The sequence below is a fragment of the Bidens hawaiensis genome, unplaced genomic scaffold, assembly GCF_021521415.1.
Source record: "Bidens hawaiensis isolate Kalapana, Puna unplaced genomic scaffold, B.hawaiensis_p1.1 tig00007954_1, whole genome shotgun sequence".
Classification (NCBI taxonomy): domain Eukaryota; kingdom Viridiplantae; phylum Streptophyta; class Magnoliopsida; order Asterales; family Asteraceae; genus Bidens; species Bidens hawaiensis.
Genome location: NW_027491554.1, coordinates 792,957 through 814,289, shown reverse-complemented (window position 1 = coordinate 814,289; position 21,333 = coordinate 792,957). Strand labels below are relative to the sequence as shown.

The window sequence follows — 21,333 nt, the reverse complement described above, 5'->3', positions numbered from 1 at the left end:
ATTAATAATAACTATTACTACTTGTCTGTGTTGGCGGTGGTGTGTAAGTGAAACATTGAAAATGGTGATGGTCATGGTGGGTGCTTTTTGAATAAGGGGAATACAGTTGAGGAAGAGTGTGGTATGAGAATATTAGGGTTTAGATCTGAATTCAAAACTTGAAATGGATTGTGAGGATTGGGTGGGATTATTGAAAACGTTTGTTGGTAAATATTTTATGCAATAAACACTTGTATATTCTGTTTAAAATGATTATACCTCTTAATTATAAGAGTTTTGTGTGAAATGACTTTTTTTATCTATACTATCTTAAAATATATGTATAGGAGGGACAAAAGAGTAATTTTACAAAAACTCTTAAATTTAAGAGTTTTACAATTGATATTCCATGAAGTACAATTGCTTATTGCATAAGTAGAGAACAAGCCATAGATGGTTGAGCCCGCGTTCACACCAAATTCAAAATTTGAATTCATAAAGTTTTTACTTTTTAGCAGATATATATGTCATACTTTTGCTTTATTTTTATCAAATAAAGAGAGAGAAGAGAAAATCAAGATATAGATTTGAAAGGTAATGGTAATCTGGAGGATGAAGAACAATGAACTCAGAATCATTCTTAGTATTCAAAATATGGTAAGAACCTAACTCTATCAAGGTTAATTAATAAATATCTCTAATAAATTCTATGAACTGATTTTTTTCGTTTATTTCTTCTTGATTGTGTGTCTCAGTTTATGCGTCACCACATCAGAGGAAAAAATATCATCACATACTTTGTATTATGGTAAGAAATCATTTCCTTACATGGTTCTTTGGGTCTATATTTGATTATCTTTCGAAAACCCTAACCTTTCTTCTTCTATGTCTATATCAGACGCCCCCACCCCCTCCAAAAAAAAAAAAAAAAAATCTTTTTTGAAGAATTAATTTTGCATCTCTGACTTCTCTACCTCCAGGTATTTATAATTGAAACTTCCTAATCAATCATTAAACTTTCAAGTAAAAATTAGGCGTTTGAGAGTTTGCTGGTGCGACATCTCCCACCACAAAACCTTTTTCAGGTATGTATAAGTCTTGAATATATGTGATTTTTTATTGTATGCATAATGTTGAAAAAATTCTTCACTGCTCCCAAGCTATCTTTCAAGTCAAAATTTCACAATTGACCTACTGTAATAAGAGTGTCGGTAAGACACTTGCAAGTGGTGGATGAAATTTTCAAGCCAATAAGTGAGGATTGTCTCCTCAAATAGTGATTTTGATGTAATATAAATACCGAATGTATGTACGAGTAATATCGTCTCAAAAACAATATCTATTATCATCATCTCCAAGCTTCTTTTAATATAATTACTAATATGTCATTGTTATTAAAATTATAACACGTTATCAGCACGAGCCGCTTATATCCTAATCAAGAAAGGTAATAGACACAAAGGTATCCACATAAGCATCATAAACACTTTTTTAATTATGTACATTGGAAATATATATATGCATATACATATACTAAGTAACAATAGTAATGTGTATATACATTGTTATTAAAATATGATAACTATTCTAACTTTTATTTATATATGCACACTAATTTTTCATTTAGAAGTTAGATTTATTTACACTAACAATTCTATTCTTATTATTATGCATAATAATTATATATTTTATAAAATAAACTTTATTTAATATCTTATTTATTATCTCACTTTAAAATAATTAATATTATATACACACACACACATACAAACGGTAATGATACCGTTATAAAATGGTTATATAACCGTTTTAAAACGGTTATAAATTTTCACTATAAATAACCAATTATCAACCCCATTTAATTTACAACAAACATTCTTCTTATAAAATTTATCCAAGATAAAGCTTTCAAAATGATTCACCCGGTTTTGCTGTTAGTCACTATAATGCTTATACTACTTCTCATTCTAATTTTTAATCTCCCATATGAAGATTTCGGCATTTCCTTTTTCTTTTATATGTTTATAGCTCTACCAATGTATTGTATCTCATTGTTGATTGATATATATGGATTCTAATATTTATCTTATTACTTGCTCTATTATGTTTTACAACAAAATGTCAAATATCTCAAAACTCGAATTCCCTGCACTCAACATTTCTTGAGAAAACTATATGTCTTGGACAGCAAATGTCAAAAGACATTTGAAATCAATGGATGTGTTAGATACAATCCAAGAAGACAATGATTGCTCTGACCAGGATAAATCAAGAGCTGATGTTTTCATCCATAAACATATTGATGAATTACTACAGCATGAGTATTTTAATTGTGATAACCCATATATGATATGGGAAGATTTGAAAAGCAGATTTGGTCATCTAAGGGAAGTTTTACTTCCTACTTCTAGAGATGAATGGAACAGTCTTAGGTTCCAAGATTTTAAGAGGGTAAATGATTACACCTCTGCTTTATATCGAATTTGCTCAAAGCTAGAATTTTGTGGGTATTCCATAACAGAGGAAGAAAAGTTAGAGAAAACTTTCTCCACGTTTCATGCATCAAATATAAACTTGCAAACACATTATCGTTTGCAGAATTTTAGGAGATACTCTGATCTAAATGCATTACTCCTTGTAGTAGAGAAAATAATGAATTATTGATGAAAAATCATCAATCTCGTCCCACGGGTTCATTAGCAATACCAGAAGCACATGTTGCTCACAAAAATTCTCATAAAATTTCTGGTCATAAATGGGAACAAAGTCGTGGACGAGGCCGTGGTCATTTTGACAGAAGACATTTTAATGATCGTAACCATTCATTTAAATGGAACACTAATTCTTACGGTCGTGGTCGTGGTCGTAGCCAGAGAGCCAACAATTACCATGTTCCACAAAATAACAATTCCAACCAACACAATAAATGGAATGAAGCTGGTAGGTCCGAAAATAATGGCACTTCTTGTTTTAGATGTGGAAGTACAAACCATTGGGAAAAGGCTTGTCGCACAGCTCCACATCTGTGTGAACTGTACCAAGCCTCCCTCAAAGGAAAAGAGAAAGAAGTGAACCATGTTGATAACTTTAATAATATCAATGCTGAGCTGAGCGTTGAAGACTTTGAGGTGGAATTCTGAAAAAAAAAGTTGCTTGACGACTATAATTAGATGCAATAATTAAGTGTGTTTTGTTATAATTTTAATAACAATGACATATTAGTAATGATATTAAAAGAAGCTTGGAGCTGATGATAATAGATATTGTTTTTTAGATGATATTACTCGTACATACATTCGGTATTTATGTTACATCAAAATCACTATTTGAGGAGACAATCCTCACTTATTGGTTTGAAAATTTCATCCACCACCTGCAAGTGTCTTACCGACACTCTTATAACACTCCCCCTTGGATGACACTTTTCAAACTTCAGGGTCTTGAAGTACTGCCTTATTAAAAATCTTGCTAAAGAAAACCCAATGGGAAAAAACTTTAGCTAAGGGAAAAAGTGCAGTATATAGCTCCTCATCAAGTTACAGGTTGTTACATTGTCCGTACATGGCGCACGCCAATATCATGAACATGTTTTCTGAATGTTGTTGTGGGAAGTGATTTTGTGAAAAGATCAGCTGAGTTGTTGCTGGATTGGACATATCTCATCTCAACCAAGTGATTTTGTGAAAAGATCAGCTGAGTTGTTGCTTGATTGGACATATCTCATCTCAACCTGATTGTCTTGAGTATACTCAAAATATCTTGGTGGTATATGCTTTGTTCTGTCACTTTTGATATACCCTTCCTTCATTTGCGAGACACAAGCTGCATTATCTTCATAGATAGGAGTTGGAATTCGATCTTTCTCTAGTCCACAAGAAATCAATATGTGTCATGACATAGATCTTAACCATACGCATTCTCTTGAAGCTTCATGCAATGCAATGACTTCAGCATGATTTGAAGATGTTGCAATGAGTGTTTGTTTCTGAGAACGCCATGAAATCGCAGTTCCTCCATTCTTAAATACGTATCCAGTTTGAGATTTTGCTTTATGGGGATCAGATAAATAACCTGCATCTGCATAACCAACTAATCCTTCTTTTGAATCGTTAGAATAAAATAAACCTAAATCAGCAGTTCCTTTTAGATAGCGAAAAATATGTTTAATGCCATTCCAATGTCTTCTAGTAGGGGATGAACTGAATCTTGCCAATAAATTAACTGCAAAAGAAATGTCAGGTCTTGTACAGTTAGTAAGATACATAAGTGCTCCAATTGCACTGAGGTATGGTACTTCGGGACCAAGAATTTCTTCATTATCTTCGCAAGGACGAAATGGATCATTGTCAACATTTAGTGATCTAACAACCATCAGTGTGCTTAAAGGGTTTGCTTTGTCCATATTGAAACGTTTTAAAAGTTTCGCAGTATAAGTTGACTGATGCACAAGTATCCCATTATGCATATGCTCAATTTGTAAACCAAGACAATATTTGTTTTTCCAAGGTCTTTCATTTCAAATTCTTTATTTAAAAGCGCAATTGCTTCATTAATTTCTTTTTGTGTCCCAATTAAATTGAGATCATCAACATACACAGCTATGATCACATATCCTAATGTTGTCTTCTTGATGAAGACGCATGGACAAATAAGATTATTTGTGTGTCCTTTGCTTATCAAATAATCACTCAAACGATTGTACCACATCCTTCCAGATTGTTTAAGTCCATACAAGGATCTTTGTAACTTAATGGAATACATTTCCTTAGGCTTTGAGCTTAATGCTTCGGGGAGTTTAAATCCTTCGGGAATTTTCATATAGATGTCACTGTCTAGTGATCCATACAAGTAAGTTGTGACAACATCCATAAGACGCATCTCTAAATTTTTAGAGACTGCTAAGCTGATTAAATATCTAAACGTAATAGCATCCATAACAGGAGAATACATTTCTTCATAGTCAATTCCTGGCTTCTGAGAAAAACCTTGGGCTACAAGTCTTGCTTTATATCTTGTAACTTCATTTTTCTCATTTCGTTTTCTCACAGAAACCCATTTATATCCTACAGGTTTCATTGACTTTGGTGTAATGACAATAGGTCCAAAAACCTTTCGATTGTTTAGTGAGTTTAATTCAGCTTGCATAGCATCTTTCCATTTGTTTCAATCTTGTCGATTTTTACAATCATCTACAGATTTTGGTTCAGGGTCATCATTTTTTCCATGATATCACTTGCCACAGAATAAGAAAATATATCATCAATATTTTCCATTTCATCTCTATCCCACATTATATGTGATTGACCATAGTTGATTGACAGTTCCTTATTGGAATCATGTATTTCTTCCTGAGGGAATGTTATATTATTTATTCTTTCCTGATGGAAGGTTCTGTCAATCATTCCATCCTTAGGGTCAGTATCCTTTTCAGAGCCCTTTCTTTTTCGAGGATTTTTATCCTTTGAACCGATTGGCCTTCCACGTTTTAAACGTATTTGGGATTCAGGAGGTGCATTATTATTATTTTGCTTGCTCGGAATCTCAACTCGAGCTGGAGTATTAGCAGCTGGTATATGAGATTTAGTGACCCTGTTTATATCAGTAAATGCATCAGGTAACTGATTTGCAATTTCTTGTAGATGTATTATTTTTTGAACCTCTGTCTCACTTTGTTTTGATCTTGGGTCTAGGTGTAACAATGATGGCACACACCATGATATATTTCTTTCTAGTGTTTTCATTTCTCCCCCTAATGCCGGGAATATTGTCTTGTTAAAATGGCAATAAGCAAAATGTGCTATAAATACATCACCTGTTAAAGGTTCAAGGTATATTATGATGGAAGACGTTTCATATCCAACATATATTCCCAACCTTCTTTGGGGACCCATTTTTGTGCGTTGTGGTGGTGCAATAGGAACATACACAGCACACCCAAAAATCCTAAGGTGAGAGATATTTGGCTCATTTCCAGAAACAAGTTGTGTGGGAGAGTATTTATGATTTTCACTTGGTCTCACACGGATTAATGATCCAGCATGCATAATTGCATGACCCCAAATAGAAACAAGGAGTTTTGTCCTCATTATTAATGGTCTAGCTATTAGCTGTAGGCGTTTGATCAATGACTCGGCTAAGCCATTTTGTGTGTGTACATGAGCAACAGGGTGTTCTACAACAATCCCCACATACATGCAATAATCATCAAAAGCATGTGATGTAAATTCTCCCGCATTATCAAGCCTTACTCTTTTAATGGTATAATCCGGAAAATGTGCACGTAATTTAATAATTTGAGCAAGAAATTTTGCAAAAGCAACATTACGAGTCGATAATAAAGAGATATTAGACCATCTGCTGGATGCGTCTATTAAGACCATGAAGTATCTAAATGGTCCACATGGTGGATGAATTGGTCCACATATGTCACCTTGAATTCTTTCAAGAAACATTGGTGGTTCTTTATCGACCTTTAATGGCGAAGGCATTGTAATTAATTTGCCAAGAGAACAAGATGTACATTGAGACATTTTATCTATTTTGTGGATCTTTTGACCTTTCAGTGGACGCCCATGTGTATTTTCAATGATCCTTTTCATCATTGTGGATCCTGGATGGCCTAATCTGTCATGCCGTAAGTTTATGATACCAGAATCGCAACGATTTTCTTTGACTGCCATATGTGCTTGAGACACATTTATATATGTATAATGCAAACCAGAATGGAGCATTGGCAATTTTTTCAATATTTGATCTTTGCTTATGATATGCAAATATTTTTCATTACTAATAGTCCTTGACTGAGTATCATATCCATTATGATATATGTTTTTGAAACTCAACAAATTTCTTGTTGATTTTGGGGAAAATAAAGCATTTTCTATTTTGAGCTTTGTACCATTTGGTAATGCTAAATTAGCTTTTCCCACTCCTTCTATCAAGTTTGTAGGACCTGATATTGTATTGATGATCCCTTTTGTTGGTTTCAGTATATAAAAATATTTTTTAGATCTAAGTATAGTATGTGTGGCTCCACTATCCGCTATACATATATTGTTGGTGCATGATGTCAGTAGTTCAGTATATAGTGTCTGTAATCGAGTCGTTTGGATTTGTGTTTGTATGTAAGCGAAGTTAGCTAACAAGTTCGCTGATATAGGCGAACTTGTTAGATAAGCGAAGTTAGTGACAACTTCGCCTGAACATGCCAGGCGAAGTTGTCGTGATATATATTCATTAGGTTACGGCTTATTTTGTAACAAGTTTAGTTTACGTGTTTACGAGTTCTGTAATCAGTGATTGATATCACGTGTTTCCGGTTGCAATACAAAGTGTCTTTGCTTATTGTAACGTGTGTTCGATAGTGTTAACTCGTATCGTCTTCTACACTCGTAACGTCTTACGTAGGGATTCCGCACCTACGTAGAACGGGATATTCCATGTAGATCCGGCTGGGAACCTACAATTGGTATCAGAGCTTTTGCTCGTGATTGTGTGGTTCGGGATTATCACGCGGGTGTAGAAATCGTTCCGTTCGACTATTCGCGGGACGAGTTTACCGAGTTTTTGTGTCCTACTCACCTCCCACCATCATAAACAACCCATTACTCCTTCACAAACCTCGCAAAATCAAGAAATCAAACCTGCAAAACCATCATGTTCATCAGGCGAAGTTGCCGTCACTGTTCGTAGGGTTTCGGCGAAGATATAAGGTTAAGCGAAGTTATCCACAACTTCGCCTACCTTCTCAAGTTCGCTTATCTCAAGCGAAGTTACCCACAACTTCGCCTACCTCCCAAGTTCGCTTAACTTAAGCGAAGTTATCCTCAACTTCGCCGAATCAGGCGAATTTAACAAGGGGAGCGAAGTTCAGAATCAGCGAAGTTTAGACTTAAGCGAAGTTATCCACAACTTCGCCTACAGTACTGTTAAAAATAAAATTTTTATTTTTCGGGTTTCTTTGTGTTTCGTGAAAGATGTCTTCGATAAACATTACGGAACTGGTGAAGATGGAAGTGGAAGCGGGTTCAGCTACAAAGGCACCGAAGATGCTTAAAGGAACCGATTTTGTAGCGTGGAAAGATCGGTTTGAGCAATATGTCAAGTACCAAGATGCTAAAATGTGGGTGTGCATACAAGATGGTTACATTCCACCAACTGCTGAGTATGAGGGTCGTGATTAGATTAAGAAATACAAAGAGATGGAAGAAGAAGAAAAGAAAATGTATGAGGCTGAAAGCAAAGCTCATGCAGCGATAACAATGGCTCTTCCACAAGAAATTCTACACACCTTCAGAAAGTATAAAACTGCTAGAGAGCTTTGGGAAGCACTTGAAAACCGATTTGAGGGTAATGTGGGGATTCTTGCATCAAAGATTAAACTTCTAAAAACTCAATTCTCGGTGTTCAAGTATCTGAAGAATGAATCACTTGATGATATCATCACGAGATATTATCATCTGATGACCGAACTCAGCAACTATTCCATTACTTACAAAGAAGATGAGATTGTTGAAAAGCTTCTTGATGCTCTCCCACCGAAATGGGAGATGTACACTGTCTTGATGAGAGAAGACAAAGAGTTTGCCGACTATGACTTGGAAACAGCAGTCAACAAACTAAGAACTTTTGAACTTAACATGGTTCGTAAAGAGACACCAACTGATCAGGTTCAGGATCCAGGAATGTATGGTGCAAAAGTAAACTCAAGTTCAAGTTCGAAGTCTGAATCGTCTGCTTACTACTCAAAAGGAGACTCGGGCGCTAACTCAACACATGAAGGTCATGTATCTCTCAACATGAATGGTGATGTGTGTTTTGTAGCTGGTGGATCAAATGCTTCTAAACCTCAAGCAACCAAGAGTAGTTTTTCCCCAAGTGTTTCGAACAACAACTACTCAAAGATGCCCATGAGTGTTAAATCTGCTGAACAGCAGTTTGCTCTCTATGCATCTTTCATTGCTTCGTATGAAAATTACATTCAGGGTAAGATTGTTGATCCTACAACATTGGATGAAGACTATGATCAGATCGATGCTGATGATCTGGAAGAGATGGATCTGCAGTGGCAGATGGCGATGATTGTGAGAAGGGTTAAGAGGTTTATGAAGAAGACAGGTAGAAAGTTTGTTGGTGAAAGACCGGGTTTTGACAAGTCAAAAGTGCGATGTTATAACTGTCAGCAGAATGGCCACTTTGCTAAGGAGTGCACAAATGAACGTGTAGAACGCAGTCAAAACAGGTCTACACAACAGAGTGGGGGTGGTAATGAGAATAGAGCCATGATTTCCAGACAGAATGGAGAATACAACTGGAATCTGCATGTTGAAGAAGTGTTCGAACAGGCCAATTTGGCGAACATCGAAACTGAAGATAGTGAGAAAGTGACTGGCGAAAGTGAAGCTTACATGGCAGAAGTGACAGACCAGCTTATCGAGGTAAGTACTAAACTCCCTTGTACTAAATGTGCAAATATGTCTGAACAATTGACAACTATAACTGATCAGTTTGTTAGTTTGGATGCTCAATTTAAAACCTTAAAAGAAGATCATCATTTCACTAAAGCTAGAGAAAATAGTTACAAGGTAAAAATAAAAGCTAGTGAGAAAGATATTAGAAGTCTTAAAGCAAATCTAGCTGAAAAAATTCAAGTAATTGATCTGAGCTATGAAGTGTTAGAAGAAAAAACCAAACTAATAGCTGAAAGGGATAAACAGATAGCTGATCACCAGGTGAAAGTGGTGGAACTTAACAGGAAACTTGAGAAATTTAGAAATTCCTCCGCTATACTTGATCACCTCGTTAGTGATCAAGGTTCCCCAGTTAAAAGGGGAGGAATTGGATATCATGAAGTTCCACCACCTTACAATCATAATTACACTTATGATCCTAGTAATCAGAAATCTGTTGATGTTGATTTTGGTCAGACAGTTCCGGTTAAGGTTACTATTAAAGAACCAGAAGTTAGTAAAGGCGAAACAAGTAAGTCTGTTTCGAGTGTTAAGATTTCTGTTCCTAGTCCTGTCTCATCAAACTCGGACAAGTCATCCGAGTCGAGTGAGACAAAAGAAAAGGCAGTGTTACCAAAAAGTGGAGAGAAACATAAAGCAACTGAAAAGAAATCTCCACTAAACCCATATGTCCCACCATATGTGAGACAAACGGGCAGTAATGCAGCCTCAACATCTAAAACAACTATTGAAAAGAAAGTTGAACACATGAGTTGTTTCAGATGTAATCAATTAGGACACCTAATTGCTGATTGCCCTCTGAAGCAAAGATTCAGAGGTATGAGGCCTTCAAAAACTGAGAATAGAACTAATCACTATAATGGTAAAAATGAAAACTTATCAAAGTTCAGACATTGGACTAATCTTGGTTTTCAAAGAAATCGATCTCAGTTTTTCACTGCTAACAACCAAACCATAAGTAATAATTCATATAATTCATGAAGGTTTGGATGGCCTCATAGTCAATTTACAAGAAGGTATCCTTTTAGGACTTACAGAAATTATTCCGATACTAACTTTGGACAGCCAAAGTACGGGATGTATCGACCCAGGACCAATAGGTCATGGGTCCCCAGATTTTAATCATCTGCTTTAATCGTGCAGGAACAGTTGAACAGGGCTGCAAACAATCTATGGGTTGTGGATAGCGGCTGTTCCCGGCACATGACGGGTAACAAGAGTTTGTTACACGAATGGAAACCTGTTCAGGGAGGAAGAGTGAGTTTCGCTGGAGAGAGCGGTGGAAGGATCACAGGAATTGGGACGGTGACTAACGGAAAGATGACGTTAGAGAAAGTAAATTTTGTTGAAGAACTGAAGCATAATCTGCTGAGTGTATCGCAGATCTGTGACAAAGATTACACCGTACACTTTACCAAGAATGAGGCGATCGTGCTATATCCTGGTTTCAAGATACCAGAGGATTGGATAGTTATGAAGGCTCCAAGAGAAAAGAATACGTATATTATGGACATGAGGTCGACTGAGATGGCCACAGAAGAATCGTGTCTTCTGTCGAAAGCAACTGAATCGGAGTCCGAATTATGGCATAGAAGAATGGGGCATATTCATCTTCGGAAAATGAACTACATTGTCAAGAATGGGCTTGTGCTGGGTGTTCCCTTGAAGAACTTCAACTTTGAAGACCAATGCTTATCGTGCAAAAAGGGAATGCAACACAAGAAATCCCATCACACCAAGAAGGTTAATTCAATAGTCAGTACCCTAGACTTACTTCACATGGATCTCTTTGGTCCCGTGAATGCAAAAAGCCTAGGTGGAACATCTTACTGCTTGGTGATCACTGATGATTTCTCTCGATACTCTTGGGTATATTTCCTGAAGTCAAAGGATGAAACTGTTCAGATGGTAATAAATTTGATTACCAAGGTTGAGAATATTATGGGAAAAAGGGTTAAATACATCAGGAGTGATAATGGGACAGAGTTCAAGAACTATCAAATGGAGCTCTTCTGCTTACAGAAAGGAATAGAACACCAGTACAGCGCTCCGTATACTCCGCAACAAAATGGAGTGGCTGAGAGGAAGAACAGAACGTTAATTGAAGGAGCCAGAACCATGCTGGCTGATTCGAAACTTCCTGTGGTGTTCTGGGCTGAAGCTGTTGCAACAGCCTGTTATATCCTTAATAGAGTGTTAACCGTTAAAAGACTAAATAAAACATGTTATGAACTTATGCATGGGAGAAAGCCCAACTTGAGTGGTCTCGAACCATTCGGGTCCCCGTGTTCGATATTAAAGACAAATTCTAAATTTGGTGAAGTAGCCGACGAAGGAATTTTGGTCGGATACGTTGTTGGGACTCCCAACAGACGAGTCTTTAATACATCGACCAGCAAGGTTGAGGTGGTTTGTAACACTGATATCACAAGTTACAAATCACCAAAACCAAGCACGGGACCCGCTAGGGTTTTCGACTATGATAGACTTTTTAGATCTTTTAACATGCCTTACTTGGATTATGCAGAAGTAGATGAAAGAATAGCTTCGAAGATGATTTACGATGAAGAAGACAATGTTGTGCAAAGACCGCTGTACGATGAATGTCAGCCTTCCTCGTCAAATGCTGTCGATACCCCTGCTGCCTCTACTGAAGAGGAATTCTTCAATCCTTTTCACTCTCAACAGCAATCACCCATTGATGAGCTACCTTCGAACCCGGAAGACAATCTGCAAGTCAGTGCGGTTCCGACTACGAGAGTTCACAAAAATCACCATTTGGAGAATGTGATAGGTGATCTGTCCGACGGTGTACAAACAAGACAAAGCTTGAATGAGCACACCTGTGTTTACACAAGCATTAAAGATACTGGAATCATAAACGAATGCTTGTACACCTGCTTCATCAGCCAGATTGAACCAAAGAACTATCAAATGGCTCTCAAGGACAGCTCGTGGGTCGAAGCCATGCAAGAAGAGTTAGCCCAGTTCAAAAAGATGGAGGTATGGAACTTGGTTGCAAAACCGAAGAATGTGCATGCGATTGGCACCAAATGGGTTTTCAAATGCAAGAGAGATGAGAAAGGGATTATTATCAGGAACAAGGCGAGGCTGGTTGTAAAAGGTTTTAATCAGCAAGAGGGGATCGATTACAATGAGGTGTTTGCTCCTGTAGCAAGATTGGAAGCCATTCGTTTGTTTTTGGCATTTGCTGCACATAAGGAGATGAATGTATTTCAGTTAGACGTGAAGAGTGCGTTCCTTAACGGCAAAGTCGATGAGGTTGTGTACGTTGAGCAACCTCCGGGTTTTCCTGACCCAGACTTTCCTGATCACGTATACAAGCTAAGTAAAGCACTGTATGGGCTACATTAGGCCCCTCGTGCCTGGTACTCAACACTATCCGACTACTTGCTTGAGAATGGTTTTGAAAGAGGAACGATTGACAGCACACTGTTCTTCAAGAGAAAAGGGAGCGATTTCTTCTGGTGCAAGTCTACGTGGACGACATCATCTTTGCTGCATCAAAAGTCGCCATGTGTCAGGAGTTTGAGGCCGTCATGAAGAAGAGATTTGAAATGAGTGCTATGGGTGAACTAACTTTCTTTTTAGGACTGCAGGTTGATCAGAAGAAAGATGGGATGTTCATTCATCAGACTAAGTATGTCCATGATGTTCTCAAACGCTTCAAGATGGAGGACAACACTCCATTTGATACTCCAGTCTGCGTCAACCATAAATTGGGTGCTGATTCAGACAACGATGCAGACGTGGACCCAACCCAATATCAGGCAATAATAGGTTCTTTAATGTACTTAACTGCTTCTAGACCTGATATTATGTTTGCAGTTTATCTTTATGCTCGCTTTCAGGCAAACCCAAAGGAATCTCACTTGAAGGGTGCGAAGAGGATATTACGGTATCTCAAGGGCAAACCTAAGCTGGGATTGTGGTACACGAAAGGAGGAGATTTGGAGTTGGTCGCCTACACAGATTCTGATTATGGAGGGTGCAATCAGAGTCGGAAGTCAACAACAGGTGGATGTCAGTTTCTTGGAGGCAGATTAGTGTCATGGCAATGCAAGAAGCATACCTCAGTCGCCATTTCAACCTGTGAAGCAGATACATGGCAGCATCCAACTGCTGCTCCCAGGTTCTTTGGATTCAACAACAGTTGCGCGATTATGGTCTGAATTTCACTCATACTCCTATTTGCATTGATAATACTGCTGCTATCTCAGTAACTAACAATCCCGTAAAGCATAACAAAACTAAACATATTGACATCCGTCATCATTTTATACGGGATTGTGCTGAGAAGAAACTGATTGTGCTCGAAAAGGTTGATATGTTAGATAATTTCGCTGACTTGTTCACTAAAGCGTTTGACAAAAATCGTTTTCAAAACCTTGTTGAGTTGAATGGGATGATCAATCCCGAGTAACCGTGTTTTGTGACTTTGATTAAAAAAAAAAAAAAAAACGTCAGTATCGCTTAGAATTTTGTCGGTTGCCTCAGTTTGAAGGACATATCTTCGGATATGTTTTGTCCTCATTTCTACTTGTAGAATATGAGAGTAGCCATTAACCAGATGACTGAAAGTGACCGGGGCGGTTTATGATGGGTTTTTATTCTTTCGCTGAAAATTAGTCGATCATACTTAGTTAGAAGGACACATACTTGTATGTGGTCGGTCCAGCTGATCCATTGGATCTTCAGGATAGCCGTTTACCTGAAAACTTCAATTTGATCGGGGCGATTGAAGTTAAAATTTTCTTTGCGGGAGATGAAATTATTTTTCAAGTCTACTACTTCGTAAGAAGTTCATTTACTATGTTTAACAGAAAATTGATCCAACCTTGGAAAGTGATAGATATACTGATTCTGTGTGCTTAACTAGTGAAGTTATTAGGCCTAAAAGACTTTAGAACAGTCATTGTATGTCATGGTAGCTTTTTATGGTGCGTAAAAGTAGAAGTGATACTAACTAAATCTACTCGATTTTACGTGGAAACTCCTTAAGAGTTGTGCATGTCTCCATAGATATCTTTCCGTATGATTGGCAGAAAAGCGATTACCCAGTCATACACGAGCCCGTGAGTGTTCTGATTCCCGTGAAGATAGCGTGTCAAGAAACTGAAGTGATCCAGATTCGGGACTTGCAGTTGTTTACTACTCTGAAGTTGTGTAAATACTTAAAAAAATGTGTGAGTTATTGAGACATTCTAGAGTTCATAATGTTAAGACTTCTCAATCAAGATGTAAGAAAGAGAACGGGAAGAAGAGTCTAAAGATCAAAGAGTACTTACTATTTAATCAGACACTACGGGTCGAGGTCAACTCGGGGTGACTTGGGGAAAGCCAAATACGCTTTGAGAATAGATAGGAGGCATCATAATCTCTGAGTTGTTGCCCACTTAAGTTTTGAGCTTAATTGAACCTAACCCGTATCACAGAAACGATGAAAACCATTCTAAGTCATTTACCTGCTTACAACCTGTTTCTTTATGTCATAATACAGCTGCACACGGATCTGTGTGACAGTCACGTAATTAGTAAGATTCCTGTTCGGATCTTTTCTAAAACATGGTAGTCCCTATCGAGACTGAAATTTGATCCCGTGTACTTTAATTTTTAAAAAGTTTTTTCTACTTATGTAGTTGTATGATTTTATACATGGTTACTTGGTCTTGTTCGTATCATTTAACGCTTTAAAGGTTGTTTTAAAACTAAATTGAAAATTGTTCAAATTATAGGGGTTTGTTTTGAAAATTTTAATATCGGCGAAGTTGTGCATAACTTCGCCTGCAATAGGCGAAGTTATCCATAACTTCGCCTGTAAAATTTTGACCCTATATAAAGAAATTTTAAGGTTAAACTGTTTATTACTTTTCAAAACCCAGCGAACTTACCTTCCGTAACCCTAAGCGAACTTATCTATCGATCTCATCTGTGTTTATTTTTCGTTCGTTCTAATCCGATTAAAGGTGTGTAGTGTCGATACATCGTATATTCACTGACAATTGACGTTAATCATCGGTCGTTTCGACCCGATTTACGACCTTGTCTATTCGAAACCTTAACACCCGATTTTCAAATGTGTTTTCACGTGGTCGTAATCCACTTAAACGTCTAGATCATCATAAAATCAAGTTTTACGAGATCCGCAATCTCCAAATTCACCAACTTCACGTTGAATTGAAAACCTAACTGTCGCCATTTCATATTCGGCGAAGTTACAGTTTAGGCGAAGTTATCCGTAACTTCGCCTGAGGTTTAACTTCGCCTAATATTTTATTACGTAACAGTATTTGAGGCGATGTTGTGGTTAGGCGAAGTTATCATTAACTTCGCCTTGCTTTTTTTACTTAACTGTTATCCGGCGAAGTTCAAGTTGAGGCGAAGTTGTTCCCAACTTCGCCCCACCTCTAACTTCGCCTATACAGAATAAATCACAACTTCGCTCATGGTAACAGGCGAACTTGTGATTTGCCTTGACGTTTATCTAACTTAGCCTGTTTGTTGCAGAAACGGCTGCTGTAGCTGGAGCAGGCGGTGCAGGCGGTGATGGTGGAGGAGACAACCAAAGACAGTTCTTCCCGGGTCATAACATGTACATAACATTAGACCCGGAGGCGAGCGGAGTTGATGATTTCCGCGAAATCATCACGTTTCTTTTACGCTCGCGTATATTCCACGCGATTACCACAACTCTGCCGATATCCTTGCCAAACATTGAGGATTTTTGGCAGACCGTGGAATATGACTGTCGCGTCGAGCCCCCGGTGATGCGAGCAACGGTCAACAATCAGATTGTTCAGTTCTCATCTGAACAGATCCGGGCGGCTTTGCGTTTTGGAGATGAGACAAGAGATGACCCGACAGACTTTGTAGCTCCTTTCCGAGATGGAGCGTTTCTGAGGATGGGATACTCTAGTCCCTTGGGAGATACTCAGAGAAGGAAGGGGTTCTTACTAGATCAGTGGCGCTTTCTCATGCATGTCATGATCGTGTGCATGTATGGGAGAAAGGCGGGCACTGATGGCATGGGCGCGACCATGCAGTCGGCGATGACTGCTCTGACTTATAATAAGCGTTACAGCTTTAGTCAGATGGTCTTCTACGAGATCGATCGACAGAGAAGAGCGGTGGCGCGTGAGAGATTTATCATGTATCCAAGATTCATCCAAATGATCTTGAATCATGTTGCTCCAACGCTACCTCAGCGCCGCCCGATCAGATACGTTGAAAGTGTGAGCAAACGGATCTTCGCCTAATGCAGATCCTCCAGTGCGAGGAGCAAACCTGAGCTCCGTCCTCGACATACTCCACTTTTTGGGTACTTGATCAACCCGGAGTATGTGCCTGCTCGTGGGGACGAGTTTCGGGACCCGGCACCACAACAGGCAGGAGCACCTCAAGCTATACCTGCTGCCCCTGTTGTGTCACCGGAGGAGAATGTAGACCTTGACGCAGAGTTTGGTGGTCAAGGATTCTTTGATATGGAGAGGGTGGACCCTGAGGAAAATGTGCAATTCTCAGTTGAAAGAGTTTCGAGTGTGCATGTGACTAGGGCAGCTACAACGGTGGCTGACTCTGATTCTGAAGATGAGTTGGCCGAAGCGAGATGAATTTTGGTAACTCAAGAACGAACTCATGGGAAAAGCAAGAGAACTGATGATGACAGCGAGTCAGACTATGAGAAAGAGGTACATCAGTTGATTCGCAGATCAAGAAGGGAACGGATAGGTGCAGGTTCGGGAGCTGGTGAGAGCTCAAGGGTGGTACGTTTCACTCCACCCGCACTGTCCGGTATGACAATGGTCCCCTCAACATTACAAGTTACAAGGCCAAGCGCTACAGATGTTCCCGTGGTAGCTACTTCATCTGCATTCGGCCTCCCACCCATTACATTCCAACTTTCGGCTCCGGACATTGTATCGTTGCCACCTCCAACTCTTACTCCAACGGAGGTCGTGGCACGATTTATTGAGTCGACGGTTGTAGCAACTGCAGGATTACCAGTTACGTTGCCACCTACGGTTACGTATACGCCTACTTCTGAGGTCCCGGTTACATCGGAAATCCCTCCTCAGTACACTCAAGATATATCACATCTGAGGTTTGATTTCGATGCAACCCTATCAGACTCTGAACGAATAGTAGCACTTGAACGGGTCGTGGCAGAACAATCAAGGGTGAATCTTATCCAGACCCATGCTATTCAGCGCCTTGTTGCAGAGAATCAGATACAGTCGTCCCTGCTGGTAGAACATGGCAAAATTATTGATGCTTTGAAGGAGTTCTTGGCATCTCAGGGGGAGACGAGCTGTAAAGGCGATGAGCTGAGGACTAAGAAGCGAAATGAGAGAGACGATGATCCCAATGCATCGAAAGGTGCAGGTGGTGAGTTGCCAAGAACTGTACAAGCTCTTGGGACTTCCACAACTCAGGGGGAGTCGACAAGTGCAGCTGGTGGTGATGATGTGGTGGTAGTGGATGTTGAGGAGATGGATGATGAGTTTATAGGTGATGATGACGTATTACCAGTTGAAGAGATAGAGAAGATTGGTGCAGAGATAGTTATTGATAATGAGATAGAAGAGGGAGAGGTAGTAGAGGAGAATGTGGAGCATGAAATTCCAGATGTTGATAAGACAGATATGGGTAAAGATATGGGAAATGATGAGACGGAATGGGAAGAGCAGCCAAGATGGAAAGAAGGCTATGCTCAGTGGTTTGTAAAAACGAAGAAACCGGCGGTCCCTACTATGTTTAAGAAGAGTTACAACATTAGAGGCTATGCTGAATCGAGAAAGGGGATCATTTGCTGGATATATGATGAGCAGTTGAGGCTCTTTGTGATTAAAAGGTATGATGGTGTTCCGTACTTCAAAAGGCTGTTGAGATCGTTGAATACATTGCCTGAATGTGAAGTGAAAGACTTAGCCAGATTGGGATTGATAAACAGAAGTGATGATAATATGGCTAGAGTCATCGGGAAGATAGTATGGAAGGAGAGTATAAAGGAAAAGAAGTTCGAGCTGTTGAAACCACAAAAGGGAAAACTTATCGAAGACAAAGATAGAGGATTGAGAGCAGATGGCAAGCCTTGGATGATTATGAAGTATAAACCGATCCGGTGTTTGAAAGAAGTGCCGATGAAACAAATGCCCAAGGATGTTCTCAAAGATCTAAAGTGGTGGTATGTAGATTGTGAAACAGCTGAAGCAGTAATGGAGGACGAAGATGAACAAGAGCTGCTGAGAGTCTATGATCCGATGCATCTAGTGAACTTGTCTCAAGCTGATCTGCAGGTGCTGAATGAGAAGAAGATATTTTATATTCCTACTTGGAAGGACGAAGCGAAGAAATATCAAAGAATTGTATCAGTTTGTGTACGTGAAGGAGTTCATGCTTAAAGACGAAGATTCAAGATTTTGGAAGATTACTAGACACGTGTTTGAACATAAAGATATGAAGCTACTGCCAAGGGGGAGTCTGTTGGTGCATGATGTCAGTAGTTCAGTATATAGTGTCTGTAATCGAGTCGTTTGGATTTGTGTTTGTATGTAAGCGAAGTTAGCTAACAAGTTCGCTGATAGGCGAACTTGTTAGATAAGCAAAGTTAGTGACAACTTCGCCTGAACATGCCAGGCGAAGTTGTCGTGATATATATTCATTAGGTTACGGCTTATTTTGTAACAAGTTTAGTTTACGTGTTTACGAGTTCTGTAATCAGTGATTGATATCACGTGTTTCCAGTTGCAATACAAAGTGTCTTTGCTTATTGTAACGTGTGTTCGATAGTGTTAACTCGTATCGTCTTCTACACTCGTAACGTCTTACGTAGGGATTCCGTACCTACGTAGAACGGGATATTCCGTGTAGATCCGGCTGGGAACCTACATAGGTGATGAGGATGTGTTACCGGTTGATGAGATAGAGAAGATTGGTGCAGAGATTGTTATTGATAATGAGATTGAAGAGGGAGAGATTGTGGAGGAGAATGTTGAGCATGAGATTCCGGAAGTTGATAAGGCAGATATGAGTCAAGATATGGGAAGCGATGAGACAGAATGGGAAGAGCAGCCAAGATGGAAAGAAGGCTACGCTCAGTGGTTCGTAAAAACGAAGAAACCGGCGGTCCCTACTATGTTCAAGAAAAGTTACAACATTAGAGGTTATGCTGAATCGAAAAAGGGGATTATATGCTGGTTATATGATGAGCAGTTGAGGCTCTTTGTGATTAAAAGGTATGATGGGGTTCAGTACTTCAAGAGGCTGTTGAGATCGTTGAATACATTGCCTGAGTGTGAAGTGAGGGACTTAGCCAGATTGGGGTTGATAAACAGGAGTGATGATAACATGGCTAGGGTCATTGGAAAGATTGTATGGAAGGAAAGTATAAAGGAGAAAAAGTTCGAGCTGTTGAAACCACAGAAAGGAAAGCTTATTGAAGACACAGATAGAGGAATGAGAGCAGATGGCAAGCCTTGGATGATCATGAAGTATAAGCCGATCCGGTGTCTAAAAGAAGTACCGATGAAACAAATGCCCAAGGATGTGCTCAAAGATTTGAAGTGGTGGTATGTTGATTGTGAAACAGCTGAAGCAGTAATGGAGGATGAAGATGAACAAGAGCTGCTGAGAGTGTATGATCTGATGCACTTGGTGAATTTGTCTCAAGCTGATCTGCAGGTGCTGAACGAGAAAAAGATATTTTATATTCCTGCTTGGAAAGAAGAAGCGAAGAAATATCAAACAGTTGTATCAGTTTGTGCATGAGAAGGAGTTCATGCTTGAAGATGAAAGATACAAGATTGTTGAAGAATACAAGACACGTGCTTGAAGATAGAGATATGAAGCTACTGCCAAGGGGGAGTCTGTTGGTACATGATGTCAGTAGTTCAGTGTATAGTGTCTGTAATCGAGTTAGTTGGATTTGTGTTTTGGATGTAAGCGAAGTTCTCACAAGTTCGCTGATATAGGCGAACTTGTGGAACAAGCGAAGTTAGGGACATTTTCGCCTAAACATGCTAGGCGAAGTTGTCGTGCTTTATAAGCTGCTAGGTTACGGCTTAGATAGAGAAGTTGTGATTCGAGTTGTAACGAGTTTACGATTTGTGTAATCAGTGATTTGATATCACGTGTTTCCAGTTGCAATACAACGTGTCTTTGTTTATTGTAACGTGTGTTTGATCGTGTTAACGTGTATCGTCTTCTACGCTCGTAACGTCTTACGTAGGGATTCCGCACCTACGTAGAACGAGATATTCCGTGTAGATCCGGCTGGGAACCTACATGCTTGGAAATGAAACCAAGCATACTTTGTGCTAGGAAAGTGCTCCCAAGCACATTGTGTGCTAGGAAACAGAGTTTGTGAAACATTTAAAAGTTTTGAAGAAACTTTTGAGATTTTTGGTGCCGTTGACCATTTGACCAAGCTTTTCTCTACAGAAGATATATACCAGGGGTATTTTGGTAATTTTTCTCCAATCATCAATAAGCTTATGGAATTCAAACCTCATCCAATTTCACGACTTCATCAAAAGCTTTACAAGAACAAGTGTTGACCAAGCTTAAGGATTTAATCACTTTTTGTGTCAACCAACTATTGAATATTTTTATCTGAGATTTTTACAATCTTGATGAGGATGATCAAGATTTTTTCACCCACACTTGATTTGAAGACACATTTATTAAAGACAATTGCAACGAAATTGGGGGAGTAAAAATCTTTGAATTTCATTGCAAATGGCATGCTTCAAATCAAGTAAAAGACTCGAGTTAAGGAAAAGTTGATCAAGATTAATAATCCAAGCTTTTTCAAAGATGTTTCATCGTTTGTCAGTTTTCAGATTTCCTAGTACGGATGAGAAGA

At 38.9% G+C, this 21,333-nt stretch overlaps 1 pseudogene; it reads right to left on the bottom strand.

Annotated features, from left to right (window-relative positions):
- Positions 1–21,333, bottom strand: part of LOC143636452 (uncharacterized) — a 159,661-nt pseudogene that overhangs the window by 132,519 nt on the left and 5,809 nt on the right.